This window comes from Echiichthys vipera, assembly GCF_963691815.1.
Source record: "Echiichthys vipera genome assembly, chromosome: 13".
Taxonomy (NCBI): Eukaryota; Metazoa; Chordata; class Actinopteri; order Perciformes; family Trachinidae; genus Echiichthys; species Echiichthys vipera.
This window is the reverse complement of record NC_139838.1, coordinates 3,151,442-3,158,095: the sequence shown is the minus strand read 5'-3', so window position 1 is coordinate 3,158,095 and position 6,654 is coordinate 3,151,442.

Here is a 6,654-nt window from a genome sequence, read left to right as displayed (position 1 = left end):
GTATCCTTTTATCCCTAGTGGAGACACATTCTGCTGCAGGTGTGAACAGACCCACTGTGAGCTAACCACTCTGATCTAATTACAGGTTTATCCTGGGACATTGTCCCAACATAAGTCTCTGCTGTTAAATGTGTATCTGGATGCAAGTTCCTGTCTGGTTCTGGTCCTCCACAGTCCTCTCCATCAGCTTCTGTTTCCATCTGTGAGGACTGACGACCAACACATTTATGTTTTTTCAACTGATACAGCGAAGTGAATGTTTGGTCACAATCGCTGCAGATTGATCTTTTCTCTCCTGCATGAGTTTTAATGTGTCCTCCAATTTCCACTGTCGGTGAATGATTTACCACACACAGAGCAGCTTAATGGTTTCTCTCCTGTGTGGCTTATCTTGTGTTTATGTAAAGTTCCACTGTCCGCAAAAGATTTCATACAGACTGAGCAGCTGAACGGTTTCTCTCTTGTGTGACATTTCATGTGTCTGTTCAGAATTCCCTTAAGGGCAAATTTTCTTCCACACACTGAGCAGCTGAATGGTTTCTTTCCTGCATGGAATCTCATGTGTGACTTTAAATATGTGTTGGTGCTAAATGTTTTCCCACACTCAAAGCAGCTGAATGGCTTCTCTCCCGAATGAGTTCTCAAGTGTTTCTTCAGATCTCTATTTTCAGTGAAACTTTTACCACACACTGAGCAGGGAAAAGGTTTTTCACCGGTGTGAGTTCTCATGTGTGACTTAAGGTATGCATTGATGCTAAACCTTTTCCCACACTCAGAGCAGCTAAATGGTTTCTCTCCTGTGTGCGTTCTCATGTGTGACTTTAGGTATGCATTGATGCTAAACCTTTTCCCACACTCAGAGCAGCTAAATGGTTTCTCTCCTGTATGGGTTCTCATGTGTGTCGTCAGATTTGATTTACGGACAAATCCTTTCCCACATGCAGAGCAGCTGAATGGTTTCACTCCAGCACTACATCTCTCATCCCTGACAGGAACTTCATTGTCATTCAGAGAGTTTGAACCTGACTGAGGTTCTCTGGTCCCACTGTCATCAGTCTGAGGTTTAGAAGAGTATCCAGACTTGACAACAGTATCAGGTTGTAATTGGGTATCTGTATCTACATGAGTTTGAAAGTGTTTTTTCCGATTTCCACTCTCAGCGAATGCTTTACCGCACACTGAGCAGCTGAATGGTTTCTCTCCTGTGTGGATTATCTTGTGTTTCTGTAAAGTTCCACTCTCTGAAAAAGACTTGTGACAGACTGAGCAGCTGAACGGTCTCTCTCCTGTGTGACATTTCAAGTTACTGTTCCGACTTCCGTTGAGGACAAATCTTTTCCCACACACTGAACAGCTGAATGGTTTCTCCCCTATGTGGAATCTCATGTGTGACTGTAAACTTCCACTTCCACTGTGTGAAAGATTTTTTACAAACTGAGCAGCTAAACGGTTTCTCTCCTGTGTGAGATCTCATGTGTTGCTTAAGATCTCTGCTTTCAATAAAACCTTTACCACACACTGTGCAGCTGAACGCTCTTTCTCCCGTGTGGGTTCTCATGTGTGACTTTAGATTTGTCTTGGTGCCAAATTTTTTTCCACATTCAGAGCAGCTGAATGGCTTCTCACCAGCACTACGTCTTGAATCACTGATAGGAACTTCATCGTCTTTTAGAGCGCTTGAACCTGAGTGAGGTTCTCTGGTCTCCTTCCAATCATCACTGTCATCAGTCTCAGGTTCAGAAGAGTCTCCGGTTTTGTCTTCAATCTCTTCTTCTCCATAAGCTCCTGTTTCCATCTGTGAGGCCTGAGGTTTCTCTTCATCATCTTCACTCTTCATAGTGACAGGAGTGAATGGGAATTTGGTGATATCAGCCTCTTCCAGCCCTTGAAGCTGCTCTCCCTCCTGACTGATCCAGAGTTCAGACTGTTCCTCTTTAATGTATGGGGGCTCTGGGCCCTCCTTGTCCAGACTGGATCTCCACTCCTGCTGCTCTTCTTTTACCACAGTTGGTTTTTCTTCATCTAAGAGTAAAGATGAAACACAAAGAGTTATTAAAGTCCTAGTCAGTAGCATTTGTTTGATCATATTCACTGAAGCCAACACTATGCTTCCATAGAACATCATAAATCATCCAGTTTTAGAAAGAAGACAAAACCCACCTAATTCATGTCGAGGGGAATAACTTCCTGCATCCCTTACCTGACGCTAAAGAACACTTAATAAACATATCTTATATTGCTCTGTTTCAAGTGAAGACCACACAGTGTGAATTTAATATTTTTCATTTAAGGCTGACTTCCTGTTGCCAGTAGGGGGCACTCTGAGTTTGAGTCAATACTGAGATGTAGATGTGTTCAGGTGTGGACCCTTATTATGTTTGAGAAATCTGAGGCAGATTGGATCAGTTTCAGAGCTTCAGCCGGGGTTGTTACCACAGTTACATTTGGATAGCAGCAGTTGTGAGTGGAATCATGGAAGTATGTTTTAATTTTTTACTTCACAAGTCACATAAATCTAATATCACGATCCATGCTCGTCTCAAACAAACTCAGTTTATTAAAGACGACTGAAGGAAATTATTATTTTATTCTCTGATTCAATATTAGATAAAGACCAAAGAAATCCAAACTGAATTCCAAAATGAACAAAACAGAAATTTCGACCTTGATCTGCCAGCTCTAACTGTGGCTGAAAGGAGATCTATTATATGATACGTTTTATTCTGTTTCTACTAGAACATGTTTCCTCCTTGTGCTCACGGCTGTTGCAGCTGTATTATTACCTCAATCCGAGATGCTCCTGTCGCTTTAAGATGCCCAGTCTGCTCTGATTGGTCAGCACTTCTGTCTCTGTACTCCTGCAGAAGACTGAGTATACAGTGGGATTTTCTACTGTTAAAATCACTGATGAAGTCTTTGATCCAAACAGGACGCAGCTGAAAGACAGGATTTGAGCTGATGGTTGAAATGAAGACACGTATCTGCTCATGTTGTGACAAACACTTCAGTGATATAATGTTACGTAACAGCTTCTGAGTCATGAACATGGAAAAATCCCGTCATTTAGCATCAGCTTTGATAAGTCGTTAAAGTGTAGGCACGGTATTAAATTTGACGATATTTCTCATCGAGGTAAGAAAGTTGTCTTGTGATATCAACATGTAAGTGGAACCAGCAACAGAGTGACAGATAAGACACGAACATGAAAGACGATTGTGCTGACAGCACCGCAACACGTAAGCCCCGTAGTTTCTTTAACGTAACCGGTGGTGCCTGCTGCCGTGGTCCTGCATGACGCTTCCTGCTACTATTATTACTATTAGTCATATAAACTATAAACTAAAATTTGTAGCCATAAAAACATCATCAGTTGTATTTCTTATTGTATCGCAGCTGTTATTGCCACTACTCATCATTGATCATATTTACTAGGGGTGGAACAGTTCACAAAATCCACTGTTCGGTTCATTTCACGGTTTTGAGGTTTTGTGGTAGAGCAATTGATTGTACTCGTGCGTCTGAAGGCACCATCCATGAATGATTACGCATTCATCAATCGCAAAAACTACCACTCGATAAATGTACAGGTGATGTGTGATGCCAAGCTGTCGCTTTTAAACGTGGTGGCCAGGTGACTGAATACGGCACAACACCTGTCCAACAGTGCCAACCCGCGTCTCAGTGGAGCGCTGCTTCGGGTTGACTGCCTCCGTTATTCTTTTCCATACAGCAATTTTATGGGCCCCTTTTATTCCACTCTTAAGACTGGCAAAAAGCACATCTTTATTTTGCTCCATGTCGGATGTCAGGATGCTGATCTCTGTGTCGGAAAAGTTTCTTTTCTTACAAGTGTTTCGTCTCTCCGTGTTTGACCTCAGTGGGCGAGGCCTCCAAAACAGCAATATTTAAGGGCGTAACATGTTAATGACGATCAAATTAAGCCGCTCCATTTATCAAGGCCCGCTCATCCGTACGCTGAGATTGGTCAGATATGAATGTTTCATAAATCACACATGGGTCCTGTCATACGACCAATTCTGCGCTCAGATCTGCGCCCGTTTTCATGCAAGATTGATAAATGAGGGCCATTGTCTTTATTCTTTCAATATAAATAGTAGTCATGACCTCAAAGTGCAACAAGCTTGTCAAAAATGAATTATTATTATTATTAAATGAATAAACCTGTGAACCAGAGGTTTACACTCAAGTATTGGGCTTAAGTACAAGTTTGAGGCTCTTGTCCTTTACTTGAGTATTTTATTTACATGCTACTTTATACTTCTACTCCTCTACAAATCAGTGGAAATATTCTACTTTTTACTACACTACATTTATCTGCATACTTCAGTTACTAGTTACTTTACCAGGCTTACAAGTACATATGAAACATTAGTTTATTCATCAAAAACTGGACTGGCAAAAATGAACGTAACATACTGTAAATGCAGAGTAGCATGATTTTTATCAACTTCTCCTCTTTACACTCAGATATGGCTGCAGAGTAAACTCAGGCTTCACAGAGACAGAAACAAAAACTTCTCTTTAAATTCTCTGGTGAACTGACGGTTTTCTGTGTCAACTTGTCTTTTTTTCAGAGTAGAGAGAGACATTGATGTGGTGATTTAACCACAGATTTAACCAGACAAACGATTGAGAACAAACAGAGCGGAGCTTAGCGAGCTGTTGTAAAGAGGATTCAGAAACCCACGAAGAAGAGCGAAGCGAGAGCGTGCATAGCGTTGTGGTCGTGTGCCTACAGGGAGCGCATGGAGCAAGTTTGCCAGCGCGCCGTGATTTGACGCGCTGAGGCGTAGCACTGAGATGCAAGGACAGCGGTCATGAAGGCTTACGCTACGTGGCCCCTCATAAACCGAACACGTGTCCCGAACCGTGACATGCGTACCGAACGGGACGGATTAAAAAAAAAAAACGTTCCACCCCTAATATTTACCAGCATAATTATTATCATTTTCATATTCTATAACCCTAGCTGTGCTTGTTTCTACTATTCAGCTTTATTAACTGCCATAACATATGAGTCATATTCACATTACTATAGATATGATTATAGTTACTGTTACTTTTGTAGTTGCTTGCATCTCTGGAAGTGTCTCTGTCTGTTTCTCTTTGTGTCTGTCTTTGTCTCTCTCTGTCCATCTGTCTCTTTCTCTCTCCTTTTCTTCCTCCCCAACCGGTGCAGACAGATGGCCGTCCTCCACAGAGGTCTGTCTGACGTTCCTGCCTGTTATAGGGAAGGTTTTCATTGCCACCGTACTCTACGGGGGAATTGTTGGGTCTATGTTTATCATAAATAAGTCATAGAGTGTGGTCTATACCTACTCTGTAAAGTGTCCTGAGATAACTTTTGTTATGAATTGTCACTATAAATAAAATCAAATTGAATTGAATTGTAACACATGAGCCCCACAGCTTCTTTAACATCAGGCTCCAAGTTATAGTCAGTGTCGGCACCTGACGGACCCGAAGCCTCCGTATAGTCCCCAAAGAAAGTCATGATACCCTTTTTGAAATGGTCACTTTTTTTGTTTTACAGCCTGAAATGACAATACATGAAAAAAAGAAGTTTTCCCAGCGTGATTTACACATTTTGCCTTACAACATTCCAATAATTTCCTTTTTTTGCAAAATTTCTGAAAATTAATAAAAAATGAAAAACTAGAATAGCAGTGTTGGAAACGTGTTGAGTCCCTTTAGAATAACAATTCTAAACATTATCAGGTTTAACCAATCAGCTTCCAGATTACACACCAAGTTAATTGGCCTCCACCTGACATCAACTGTGGTGGTTTTGATTTTACTTCAGAATAAAATCAGCTGTTGCTTTGATTTGACTTCAGAATGAAATCAGCTGTTCCTTGAGGATTCCACTCCTAGTCGTACATGGTAACAAAAAGAATTCACCTTGGTTGGACAGATGCTTTCAAAAGAGCTCCAGGATAAAGTTGTGGATAGGCACAAGTTAGGAGAAGGATCTAAAAAGAGGCTTTAACTATCCCTCTGAGGACCATTCAGAGTATTGTCCAGAAGTTGAAGGCATATGGATCCACCCAGACCTGGCCTGGATCGGGTCGCCCCTCCAAACTGGAGGACCGAGCCAGGAAAAGATTGATCAGGGAAGCTACTAAGAGGCCCATGAAGACCGAGAGAGTTCCAAGTCTTAATGGCAGAGGTTGGTCCATCTTTGCATGTGACAACAATTTCACAAGTTCTACCTGTTTGGCAGGGTGGAGAGAAAGGAGCCTCTTCTGAAAAAATGTCACACTGAGTCCCGTTTACAGTCTACAAAAAAATGTTTTAAAGGTTCTGATGCCATGTGTCAAAAGGTTATATGGTCAGATCAAAACTGAACTTTTTGGGCTGAACTACAAGCTCTATGTTTGTCAGAAACCAAACACAGCACACCACCCAAACACAGCATCCCTACAGTGAAGCATGGTGGTGGCAGCATTATGTTGTGGGCTTGTTTCTCTTCAGCAGGGACTGGGCACTTGGTCAGGACTGAAGGGAAAATGGATGCTGCCAAGTCCACCCAAATTCTTGAAGAAAACCCTTGTCCCTCTGTTAGACTCTTAGAAGGGGCAGGTGGTTCACCTTCCAGCATGACAATGACCCAAAACACACCTCCATAAAAAC